Genomic DNA, 13692 nt, shown 5'->3' with positions numbered 1-13692 from the left:
GTCTGCTATTTATTTGGGTCTGTCGTTGAACTCCATTATCTGCCTTTGCTCCCATCCCTTGATATCCTTACCTATCAAAAATCAGTCAATGTCAGTCTTGAAAAATTCAATTGATTAACTGTCTCTAGTATTTGGGGTGTTGGGTTTCACATTTTCACTAGTCATAATTTGGGACAGTGCTTACTTTTTGTCCTATCTAAATGGTTTAGATCAAATTTTAAAATTGTTCTGATTTCCTCCACCAGACAGAGTATCTACTTTATTGAATTTCTTCATCGTTCTCATAATCGCAGTTGGATAATCCTTCACCCTTTTAATTTCAAAAGAATATAAGCAATGATTATGTAGCCAGTTCTTGAAATGTACCTTAGACACTGTCATATTGTATGTCATACTGTCCTACCATCTCTCAATCTAGTAAACTTGTCCAAGATCTAGTGACTTCTCAATGTAGTGCTGTTCTTGAGGTCTGAATAACCAACCAAGCACGGCAAAAAACATTGATGTCAGTGTTTGTTTGAGCAAAACAAAAAAACCAAATCAGCCACAGTGATTGCCAACAGGTATTCCCAACATATTTTTACGGAAATTTCTAATGCAGAGTAAATAAAAATGTTGCCTGTGGTAACAGTAGATTTGTCCATTGAACTGACTGTTAGATCCTTTGATGCTTTTGCTAAAGATTTTATTTTAACACCGAGCCTGTCATCAACCATAGGATTTAACAAGATCTCTGTATCATGCATAGTTGAAAAGATTTCTGTTTAATCAGGGAATCAACTCTGGTTGAATGAAGAGTACCGAATTGCATTAGAAAAGCAGCACCAGCCATACCAACAAATAAGATGTCTAGCTTCAGAATAGTATAAAAAGCAAATGATAAACATTGCCAAGCAATTCCAAAACCAATGAACCGGATTCTGGCTCTGAAGTCCTGCCACCTTCAGTCGTGAAAGGTTGAGCACAAATGACTTGCGGGAGAAGGCGGCTCCTCAAATATCCCCCTGCTCAACAATGCGGGAGCCCAGTATATTGGTGCAAAAGATATGGCTAAAGCATTCGCAAAAATCTTCAGCAGCAAGTACCATGTGGATGATCCATTTTGGCCTCCACCACAGGTCCCAGTGTCTCAAATGCCAATGTTCAGCCAATTTGATACACTCAACACGATATCAAAAAAATAGTTGGAAGTGTTGGAAATGGCAGAAACTCCCAATCCTCAGCTTTGCCACTTCTTTGCACCATTTTAAGCCTCTTTTGATCTAAAACTGTCTGTTCAATGGATATGTATTTTTGTTGAACATTTTGAATTGTTTCTTTAAACACTTCTGAATAACTCTCAAACTTCCTTCACCATTTGCCCTGTTAAACGTGTTCCCTGATCTGAATTCACCTGTAATGATATACCTCATCTAGGAGTTACCTCTTCTACCATTGAGTAATTGTTGCTGTTGAACAATCTTGTGTGGGATAAGCTTCATCCACTTTGTAAGATAATAAATAAATGATTACATGGTAGGTCGTTCCCTGACTCGATGGAATTACAAAATCTATTTGCTCTAATGGCACACTTCGTTGGGGCTAGTATGGTGTAGAATTTGACTTGTGTTCCTAAGGTATGTTGGGTATGTACCAGTTATTGCTGACCATGTTTTGCCAGATCTCTTTTCATTGCTTGCTTCCAGCGGCATACGCCCATCCTTCCATTGTGGTTTTCCTCCCATTATGTGTGTTTGTGTGATATGTTTTCAGAATCTTATGCTTAATGTACCACAATGTTACCATCTTTTTCCTCTGTCCTCCAGATGCTGTTGGTACTTTTTACTGCTCCTTGTTCTTCCGTTGCCTTTTCTCCTCTTCCTTCATATCGATGTGAATGTCTATTATGTTCATCTGCTTTGTCACTGTTGTTGTGCTGCTGCTGCTGCCATCGGGCGGATCATGACCAGTTATGGTTGATGTCTTATCAATTAGCAATTACCTAGCTGGATAAGATCTGTTGCTATCTGGTGGGTTTTAATCTTGATTACTATTGCCTCCAACAGCTATTAATTCTTAATTACAGTCTCATGCTATATGTGCCCTCCTTGGGTAATGTACCCTCCTGCTTCTTCAACTCTAAACTAACACATAATCATGTATACCCCAAAGTTGCATCCATCATTGGCATAAATATTAGCCTGTTGAGTGTGGTAACACTTCAAGCCTTGTAATCTGTACCCAACATTTCTACTTGTTTTCAGGGCTCTACTTCTCTCTACTACAGCTAAATATGTAGGAGGTCACTATCTACCTGTAATACTATTTGCCTATAGATGATTTCACTCAATAACATTCTCTTACAGAGATCATTGCTAATTCTTGATTACTAGGGTTTAGATCAATACATGTTTTAACTACCAAATAAAATGAACTAAAATATCCTCCAGTTCTCTTTTCCTTAACTGCATCCAACTTGTGTATATTTCTTACCATTCCTATTATAGTTCCCAGACTGTGCTGTTCCAATCCAAACCTTATTCTGTACATACTATTCTAATCTGAAATTTTCTTTCACTATTATCTATATAAATTTTAAACTGTTGTATATTCCTGATAAATTATTCATTGTTCTCATAACTCAGATTTCTTGTTTCTATATTTTAGCTGTGGTGTCTCGATAAGCATTCTATTGCATTCATGAATCCGAGAGAATTTCTGCTATCTGATTTAAATTTCTTAATACAGAAATGAAACATTTCTTTTTCATTTCAAACACTAACATTTCTTGAATATTCATTATTTACATTTCAGTATCCCTGATTTCCAAATGTAACCTGCTAAATTCCTTTAGACATTTAGAATCTCACTTATTCCAAATGCAAATAACCTAAGCTTCCTTTCATTTTAAATGAACTGTTTTAAACATATTGCTTCAAAGAAATTTGCCTCTTTGTTCATTCACTATTTCTTACACCCCTTGTCCTTGTTTTTTTTTCACCTACTTGCCTTCCAGGAACAGGACAGAGGAGCCACAGAAATGTCTAATATCTATGCTCAAATCATGTTGCATTATGTGACTTATCTTTAACAAATTCTATTTTACAGTGGCTTTCTGAAAGCATCCTAATGACTTTCTTCAGATATTAGCCAGTCTGTCTGCGTGGTCTTTGTTTCCATACCAGCATGACTTCAACAAACCTTTTGTGTTAGCAACTCCTGAGGAGTCTGACCTATCTGTGTAGCTTCAACTCTCCTGGCCTGCCAGCAGAGTCTGCCTCCTCACCTGGTGCCATCCGTCTCAAGTCCTGCTTCAGATTCTTGGAGCTTATTCATGTCAGTTTCACACAGCTCTAACTAATGGATGATAAATTTAAATCTTCCATAGAATCACCTACAGTGTGGAAACAGGCCAACAGGTCTACATCAACTCTTTGAGGAGCATACTACCCAGGGTTCAAATGATTATTGAACTTTTAAGGCTGCGTTAAGATCATGATTGCACACAAGCCTGTAGCAACACTGTGCCAAATGTTATCAAAGACTAAAGAACCTGTACTGACAGTAAACAAGACCAAAGTGATATGCAGAATACCATGCAGCAATTGCAGTAAACATTACATTGGACAAACAGGTAGGAAAATGATAACCAAGATACACGAACACCAGGTAGTAACAAGATTGGACCAATAGTCACTTGTCTAAATATACACAGACAAGGAGGGCCATCAGTTCAACTGTGAAAAACCATACCAGGACAAATGAACATCAGACATGCAAGGGAATTCCTGGAAACCTGCTGCACAACACAGGACTCCATCAGCAAACACACAAAAATAGACCCTGTATACAGACCACTGCTAAAACAACAGAACCAGAAGTGGCAAGACAATCGCACTAGAGGATCATATAAATCTAGAAAGAAGCAGAACACTAATGCATTGATTAGACGTCGCACTGATGATGTTGCCTAGAAGGGTAATGGAACGCCTGCACACACACAACAATGCATTGTCTTAAATTTCTTTTGTGTCAATTCCCATGGTATTTAGACCAGGTGTCTTGGTATAGTTTAGTTTTTTTGCACAGTATACAACAGACATTTTTCTGTACCCAGAGTCTTATTTATACTTGTCAATTGTCTAGTCTCTATTTCCTTTGTAACACTGTCCTCCTGGTATTACCAGTTTAAATGTTTCCATCCTTTATTCTGCTTATGTAATGCATTGTTTCCAGTTGCTATTATTGACAGCATTACTGACTGAAAATTTAACCCTAAATAACTAGAACTGATTCAATCTCTTCAGTAGCTAACACAATTGAAAGGCACCCAAAACTTTAAATGAGAAAGAGATTACGCCTGGGAAGCACTTAGCTCTTTAAACTTTGTCAACAGAAAATTCACAAAGGATACTGTTGGTTAAGAATCTTATATCCTTTGCTATCTTAATTTCTCTTTTGTATAGACATCCAAACATTTAAATGATTCACTCACAATTTATCATTGCTACCATATCCAATTTATTATACATTATGTTGAGAATTTCACATCTTGCTGTAGAGAAATCTGTATAGTTAGTACAATTCATCGTAATAGCCTGAGATAACAAGGTATAGAGCTGGAAGAATACAGCAGGCCAGTCAGCATTAAAGGAGCAGGAAAGGTCAGTTTTCCTGCTCCTCTGCTGCTTGACCTGCTGTGTTCATCCAGCTCTACACCTTGTTAGCTGAGATTCTCCAGCATCGCAGTTCCTACTATCTCATAGTAATAGCCTACAGTACTTTTTATTACCAAGCTTCCTCTCTGTGTGAAGCTGCACTTTTTCAAAACTTGCTCCAAGTCCTCCTCAAATTTCCCCCAGTGATATGGTGGGCTGGTGATGTTTAGCAACCATTGCACACTGCAATGATTTTTCATCTTGCAGAAGCTCTGTGTCTATTGGTGCGAGTGTAATCTGAATATGGATACTTGTTATATAGGTAAAAGCAGCTAAACCTACTAGTGGCACAATAGCATTGTGATGCATGGATAGATTATCAACTGAAACTGGGATCTGGCTCTGTTTGCTTTCTTACAAATCAGTATGCGGATTTCATGGTATTATTCAGATCGTTGAAGCCTTGAAAGCAATCCTGTCATCCTGTTGTCCATTGACTAAGGTACTTGCAGTTCCTAACTGCCTCAGTTCCATTTTTATGTACATTGACACCCGGTGAGAAAGCAGCTCTGAATATTAAGTGTTTATTGCAAAATTTCCATGAGTTTGCATTAGCCTCTTTAATTGTCACTTTGTTCTTGCCTTACTTTAAATGCCAAGTTTTAGGAAGCCGAGGAAACTAATGAAGCAACATTAAATTTACAATAAATCATATTGGGGCTTCAGTTGAGGGAATTAGCATGTTAATAGGGATGGCCTTTTCCTTGAGGGGGTTGTGAAAGTGAGTCTGAAAAACACAGTTCTGAGAAAGAGTCACCAGACCAGAAATGGTAACTCTGATTTTCTCTGCATAGATGCTAACTTACCTCCTGAGCTTTTCCAGCAAGTTCTGTTTTTGTTCCTGATTTACAGCATCCACAGTTTTTTTTGGTTTTTATGAAAGTCAGTCTGACAGATTTGAGTTACAAATACAGGTCAGTGGATTAAGGCTGACTTTATGATGGTTCACGTTTTTATTAGTTCTGATATAATCTACATCTACCTCCAACTTAAAGTTCGCCCCATTGGTTTCGTCACTTATCCCTCTTTGTATGCAGTCATCATTCATACAAAGCTGGAGCGCTGTGTACAGCTTTGGTCTCTTTATTTAAGGAAAGGTGTATTTACCTTGGAAGACTGCAACTAAAGTTCACTAGACTGATTTGGATGTGGCGATTATCCTTTGCGCACGGATTGAGGTAATTTGGTTTACCTGTGCTCTTGCAGGGATACTCATTGGATGCACACATTAACTCTACTTTCTGTGGCAACATTTTTTCAGTAATTCTACTTTGGATGATGCGGGCGTTTTTGGCCATCAGAGTGAAAGCATCAGGCCATTTCTTGAATGATGATTATTGACACACATCGTTAATGTCTTTGTGTCAGATACTAACCAAAAATTAATTGAGTGCAAACTCTTGCTGTTATCTAGGGTATGAAATCCCTAGTCCCCATGTGGGTATGGGTGCGCAATACTTTCTATCAATTAAATCTCTGCCACCTAATTCTGATGCCTTTCTAAATAAAAACCGAAAGAACAGCGGATGCTGTAAATCAGGAACAAAAACAAAGTTGCTGAAAGAGCACAGCAGGTCTGGCAGCATCTGTGAAGGAAAAAACAGTTAATATTTCGGGTCTAGTGACCCTTCCTCAGTATAGCTGGGTTCTGAGGAAGGGTCACCGGGAAACGTTAGCTCTGTTCTCTCCTTCACAGATGCTGCCAGAGCTGCTGAGCTTTTCCTGTTTTTGTTCCTGATATCTTTCTAGTTCTATCTCATATGCAGTTTAAGTTGTGTGCGTTCGTTTAATGAATAGAAAATCACAGCAGCACATCTTAAATTTTGTGATTCATGATAATGGATGACATTTCCTGTCAACATAGAGTTAAAAGTTTATATTGCACGTAACATAAGTGTACCTCAATTACAAGATCAAAATTCAACTGGGGAAAAAAATGCTGTCAAAAATAAAAATACTGGAAATACTGCTCCTGAGATGTTGCCTGGCCTGCTGTGTTCATCCAGCTTCACACTTTGTTATCTTGGATTCTCCAGCATCTGCAGTTCCCATTATCTCTAAATACTGGGAAAACTCAACAGGTCTGGCAGCGACTCTAGAGAGAAATCAGAGTTGACGTTTCAGGTCGAGTGACCCTTCCTCAGAACTCATGGTAGCTAGGAAAATGTTGGTTTACATGCGGAATATAGGGGATAAGGAGTAGTGATATGCGGGTATAGAGCCCAAAGAGAGACATGCAGTTAGACAGATGGAGGGGAAAATGACATGGCCAGGAAGGTGAATAGCTGTTAATGGGTGAATTTAAAACTGAAAGAACTGCAGATGCTGTAAATCAGAAACACAAATAGAAATTGCTAGAAAAGCTAGTAGGCCTGGCCCCTGCCTGTCCCGCACCCTGGCAGCATTTGTGGAGAGAAATTACAGTTAATGTTTCAGATCTGGTGCCCCTTCCTCAGAAGGGTCTAACTTCTGAGAAAGGGTCGTTGGACTTGAATCATTCACTGTGATTTCTGTTCGCAGATGCTGCCAGACCTGCTTGAGCTTTTCTAGCAATTTTGTTTTTGCCTCAAAGGCTCTTGTATATTTCAATAAGGTTGCCTCTCTTTCTTATATATTCAAATGGATGCAATCTGCCCAACTGCTGCTCATAAATACAGTTCTTCCCTACATGTTAACTGCCTAGTGAATCAACTGGACTGCTTCCAATGGCAGTATACCTCTTCTTAGATAAGGAACGGAGAACTGTTCACAATATTCCATGTGATCTGACTGATGCCTTGTATAGTTTTAGCAAAGCCTCCCTGCTGTCATACTTCATTCTGAAGAAGAAATGCACAGTATGGTGTTTCTCATGAAATTCAGTAAGAGTAGGATAGATTCAGGGAAAGAGAGGACGCAGCTCCTTTTTTGTACACTAGCTGCCATATTTGGGCAAGTTCAAGATTCAGATGGTTGAAGATTTAGTGAATGGATAGATGAGTAAATGAGTGAGTGCATGGGGTGAAAATAGACTACGTTTGGGGATGAAAAGTAGTTGGGTGTAAGGCATTTAGCTGGGTGCTTGGTTGTGAAGCTAGCCAGGTATTAGAGCCCCTGCCTGTCCAGCACCCTCACCATCACCTAATAGAGATATTATTGGGTTAGCTGCACACCTGTATCTTCCAGACAAGGGAATTTCCCTCCCAAGTAGGTGTCTTTTCGCTGTTGCACCAGAGCTTTTCTCAACTAAATCTGTTTGGAGGATGTTTTAAGATGGAGGTGCCTTTCCAGTCCCCCTCAGATCATGTCAGGCTCCAGATCTAATGCTGAAATACCTCTGATTGTGGTTACAGTCTAAGGGGTCTTCCAGTCTCTGTGAAGATCTCTCGTGAAGGTGTTCAGAGTAGGTTCGAGATCCAGAAATTTACCAGACTTTTTATCCTTCAGATTTTGCCCTCTCATTATGGCTCTGTTACTGAATGCTTTTGTCAGTGGTTACAGTGGTGGCTGTTTGTTAGAATCTCTGATATCAGCACTAATATGTGCATGTAAATTGGGGATTTCAAAAAGAATCAATTACAGTATTGTAATTGCTAAACTAAAATTAATTTTTTTCATTCAATGCAGTCATGAAAGTTGGATTAACTTGCTATGAAGTTGGGAGATCACCAGCGCAAAGTACTGTTGCTGTTCTGTTTAAAAATGTGGTAGATACGTGTAAGTGTTTTCAATTTGTAGAATCTAGAGTACTTGTTTTGAACATTTTTGACCTTGTTTAACTTTTTACAAAGCAGTTCATACTCTTAGAGTATAGGTAAATTATTTCAATCAAAACAGGTATTCCATTAGCAGGAGTGATTGTTTGCACATCAAGTCCTGATTGTTTATGGTCATTGAGACAACACCCTCTGGTTTATTTGATAAGTTGGAAAACTTGGTGCCAGAGACATGCTTTTGTATTTACTTATGAATCCTGGGATTATGACAGTGTTTTGAAATTGTGCCCAGGAATAAAGGTCTTATAAACATTTTGAACAATAGACTGCCTTCCTGCCTGCCTCCATGACCCATGAAAAATGTGTTTCCTGATCGTAGATGAAATGGGAATGCATTTTTTAAAAATGAGATTGCATCATGTGCTTCCATCATTCTTCAAACCTAACTGTGGAAGACATATTGGCTGCAAGGAAATTTGAGGGTGCATCCATGAGGATCAATGGTCGGCACAACATTGTGGGCTGAAGGGCCTGTTCTGTGCTGTACTGTTCTATGTTCTATGTTCTAAGGATTGGTCTCGGAGCTGGCCTCCTCAATACTCCCATCCCGAACTTTACTGTTGTCTCCAGAAACTTCTGTGGAACTGGGAAGCATTCATTCAACAGTATCATTTCCGAGGCTGCCGTTAAGCAGACCACAACAGGGTGGCTGAGAAGTGTCACCAGCCTTGCAAGACCTGGCTTCAATGCATTTGGAGATTAAATGAGCTCTCAAGTAGGGAAAGGTGAGTACAATTCTTCATCTTCTTCACCAACACCATTCAACATTTTTCTCACTGTCAGGAAGTATTACATCCTTTCCAGCATGCCCAATAATCTCACGTCACGCGAAATATCTCTTGTTGTCTTAAAGTACACTCATTTCTTTCTTTGATCTCGTTATGCCTGACACTTGCAGCATTTACTTGTCACATACTGCCTCTTCTTTGGCTATCAACTGCTTTCAATACTTCCACCTCACAGCATCACATACACTTACCTTTAATATCTGTTTATTATTGTTCCAATGGTATTACTTCTATGCTGTTCAAACAGCTGTGATATACATTTGTTCCATTCACCTTTGGAGCGCAGCCACCAATTCATGCCCTGTCTTGGCATAGCATATAATGAAAGGAAAGAAATAAAATACAGAAAAGATTATCATCATTGTTTCCCACAAACAGAGCAAGACACCTTGGACATAACTGATTCAGGCAGGATCATTTGAAGTTAAGAATGGTGACTTACTCCTGCATAGAGACTACATTGTTACTAATATCCATACTGCCAGCAGGCCAGATTGGTCAGAAGTCAACAGCCTTGTGTATATTATGGCTCCTGGATCCATGAAGTGAACAGCAGGCAACACTGCCCGTCCCGCCCGGTCAGGAGGTGAAATTTCTATGAGTAAGTAAAATCGTCATAGTCTGATATGACCACAGAGCTGCTTTCTTATTAAAGAGATACAGCTGCAGGTGGTCCTGACGGTCACCATGCCTCATGGAAGGGGCAAGATTGAGACGGTGAGGCCTTTATGGTAACCGTAGCCACTGTGGAAGTTAAATCTATGCTGTTATCATCACAAAACCAGCCATCAAGCTAAATGTGTTAACCAACCCCAGGAGAAGCAAGTGAGAATCAAATGGTTTAAAAACCCGGCATTAGATTCTGTTGCAGGAGGCTGCAGAGATCTACTAAAGGTTTCCTCAAAGGACAGCCTCCTGCACAGTTCCTCTGATAGCTTCAGAAAGTCTCCCTTCGCTGGTTGACACGGTAGGCATAATGAATAGCAGGATCCTGGAACCTGTTTCTTTGAAGCAGAGGAGAGTAGGTTGGATATGATTGAGATGTGCAGAATTAGAGGGGCATAGATTGGGAGAAACATTTCCCCTTAGCTGAGGAGTCAATGGTCAGGTGAGAGGCAGGCAGTTTAGAGGGAATATGAGGAAAATTGTTTCTCACCCAGAGGGTGGTCGGAATCTGGACCTGATTGCCTGTAGGTGTGGTGGAGCCAGAAACCTTCATAACATTTACAAATTTAGATGAACAATTGCAATGCCAAGGCATACAAGGCTGTAGGCGAACTGCTGGGAAATGGAATTAGAATAGCTAGGTGTTTTTTGATTAGTACAGTCTCTATGCCCTAGGACCTTTTCTGTGCTGTAAACCTCTATGACTAAAAGGTTCCCACAAAGGAAGATTGCAGCCATAAAATTTTCAGCTTCATAGGGGCTGTTCAGGTCCAAGAGATTGAGAGTTGAGGGGCAAATAAGATATGTGGAATAGAATTAGGGCTGAGCATGCAGTTATTTTATTATTTCAGCCTTACCTCTAACCATTGCCACAGTTAAAACCTTTCTAGTAATGGAGATGCTATGCTCTCACTTGGGGTAAGGGCGTGCAACTATCCTTGTCTTCATTTCTGGACTGTTTCACTGATGTATGGGATATGATTGAACAAAGTGACAAAATGTGCGAGATGTGACGTGCGAGAATCAGGCAAAGCTATGAATGTGAACTGTTGGTCATGGCTGATGGAGATTATTGGTACCTGTGTGAATGATGGTTGTGAACAGAGTAGTGTAAAGCTGATGTCTTAGTTTTGAGGAAATGATACAACAAACTTATTCAACAGCGGCGATGAGACCCGAAGAGTGCAGGCTCAGCATCAAGAGGTAAGCGTAACGGCAGGGTACCCTGACTGAGTGAAGCTTCGAGACATCAGCATCCCTTGTAAAAAAAAATCAACGCACTTCCTAAAATAAATGGAAAAACACACAGTAAGTAATAGAAATGTAATGCAGGGTGTATAGTTATCACTGTTATAAGCGGCAGTGGCAAGAGAAGAGCAGGAGATTTCAACTCACCATCAATGGATGATCATCTGGAACTGCTCCAGTTTCCTGCTTGAAAGGAATCAGCTGGTCTGCAGAGATAATGGGAACTGCAGATGCTGGAGAATACAAGATAACAAAGTGTGGAGCTAGGTGAACACAGCAGGCCAAGCAGCATCTCAGGAGCACAAAAGCTGACGTCTCGCGCCTAGACCCTTCATCAGTGAGGGGGATGGGGAGAGGGTTCTGAAATAAATAGGGAGAGAGGGGGAGGCGGATCGAAGATGGATAGAGGAGAAGATAGGTGGAGAGGATGCAGAGAGTAACTTCAGGTTAGGCATCCTTGGAAGAGGCTTCGCAGTGAGGTTAAAATTATAGCAGAGATAATCCGCAGTTCCCATTATCTCTGATACAATTTTAACCTTACTGTGAAGCCTCTTCCAGGGATGCCTAACCTGAAGAAGTTACCTTCCTCCCTCTGGACAAACTTCAGGGGATTGCTGTCTCACTGCAACTCTCTTGTAATCTCTTCAACCTTGAAACTGCTCGACCATGCCCTGAAGCAAACCAGCTATCACAGCCGCATCACCTTCCTCAGCACCTGCTTACGGAACCAGATCAACCCCAATGGACTACAGTCTACATTTCAAGCCTTTCCAGTTTGGCCCCAGCTGTGACCATATTTATATCCAGAACATCGAGATCCTTCAGAAGCATTTCTCCTTGCGAGTCCTGAAACACACACTCGCAGCAATGCGTTGGCATCTCCAGGCACTGCAATCCAGTCTACCCCAGCTCCGCCCACAACCTCACAGCCAGCAACCCCAGAGCAGACAGCCACACTGAGCCCTGCCGAATTTTCACCATCCCCCCGACCTCCCCTGACTGAGGACGAACGGTCAGTTTGTCTCCCTCCACCCACACATCAATGAATATCAGTCACGTTTGGACATTGAGCAGTTTTTCTGCCGCCTCCACCTTCTCCCCACCTATCTTTTCCTCTGCCCATCTTCGATCCGCCTCCCCCTGTCTTCCTATTTATTTCAGAATCCTCTTCCCCAATCCCCCTTTTCTGATGAAGGGCCTAGGCCCAAAACATCAGCTTTTGTGCTCCTAAGATGCTACTTGGCCTGCTGTGTTCATCCAGCTCCAGACTTTGTTATCAGCTGGTCTACACTCTGTCCAACAATCGGCAGTCCAGAAACTCTTTCCGTTACAAATGGATTTATGCATCAAAGAATTATAAGTGTAGAATCAGCAGCTGATGGGAAAGAAGTAGTGGTTGTCTTGAAAAAGCAAGCAGATCAATGCAAGCCAGCAATATCCTATAAAAAGATTACCATCAACCAAAAAGGCTGTGCTACTCTAAACAGTTTGCAATGCATAATGTGCAAAAGCAAGTGCCAACAAGCTTTTTGAATGGCTGCACTTCGACATGCCAGCGCTATGTTGAAAAACCAGAAGTCAGTTGTGTTCAAGAAGTGCACATGCGCTACCAAGAGTGCATTAATATGTAAAAGATAGATGTGATTTATGATTAAAATAAAAGAAGATTTTAAGTAAAAGAAATACTCAGACATCGCGGTATTTAAGGTGTATAACTTTTTTCCAGTTTATTGAGTGCCATTTGATCAGGTGGTGCCAGTTAAAACAAGGTTTATTGTAATTGAAGATGAATTCATTGACTTCAACCACTTACATGATGTGGTTAAGCCCTTTGCACTGATGATCTAAGGGTTTTTGTGGTGGTTGAAGAGCTTCCTGAACCTCTGTCAGTTAAAGGCAAGTCTTTCCCATATCCTGCATTAAGGCCTCCAAAATTGCAAATTAAAACCTTGAAGTTTGCTCTAACCATCGTTGCACCATTAGTTAGTACTGGCCATGCTTAGAATGTCTTGCCCAGCCAATTTCAGTTTCTGTTTCAGCTGGAATGCAACTCCTTCAGGAGGTGCAAATTGGCTTTCAGTCGAACAGACTTGCTTTAACTGATACTACTTTGTATAAACTTGGCCTCCTTGTTGATGCACACTGAAACTCAACACCACACTGAGCACTGGGCTGCAGTCAGCTGCAATATAAATAAGCAGGAAGCGCAAAGTTTATGAACTAACTGCATCAAAACAACACAAGCTTCATCACACAGAATTTGATCCTTGTATTATTTGTGGATACTATCCAATTATGCCCCCTTCCATTTTCCAACAGTGCCTTAGTAAACTTGGGAAAAAAATTGCATAAAGTTCAAAACATAATTGGATCTACTATCGTTTTGTGATATTTTGTGTTTACGTTCATTGAATGATCTTCAACCGTAGCTCTCGAAAAGCATGCAACTTAAGAGTTTGAGAGACTCACTACTTGGTACTCTAAATTAGAAGGATCCGTATGTGTCATAACTTTCACATGACCAGTTTCATGTTTGTG

At 40.5% G+C, this 13692-nt stretch overlaps 1 pseudogene; it reads left to right on the top strand.

Annotated features, from left to right (window-relative positions):
- The first annotated feature begins 9155 nt into the window (after positions 1-9155).
- LOC132210451 (large ribosomal subunit protein eL28-like) lies at positions 9156-13362 on the top strand (annotated as a pseudogene).
- The last annotated feature ends 330 nt before the right edge of the window (positions 13363-13692 follow it).

The sequence above is a fragment of the Stegostoma tigrinum genome, chromosome 13, assembly GCF_030684315.1.
Source record: "Stegostoma tigrinum isolate sSteTig4 chromosome 13, sSteTig4.hap1, whole genome shotgun sequence".
Classification (NCBI taxonomy): Eukaryota; Metazoa; Chordata; class Chondrichthyes; order Orectolobiformes; family Stegostomatidae; genus Stegostoma; species Stegostoma tigrinum.
Note: the sequence above shows the minus strand (reverse complement) of the source record. Positions and strands in the feature narration are given on the sequence as shown.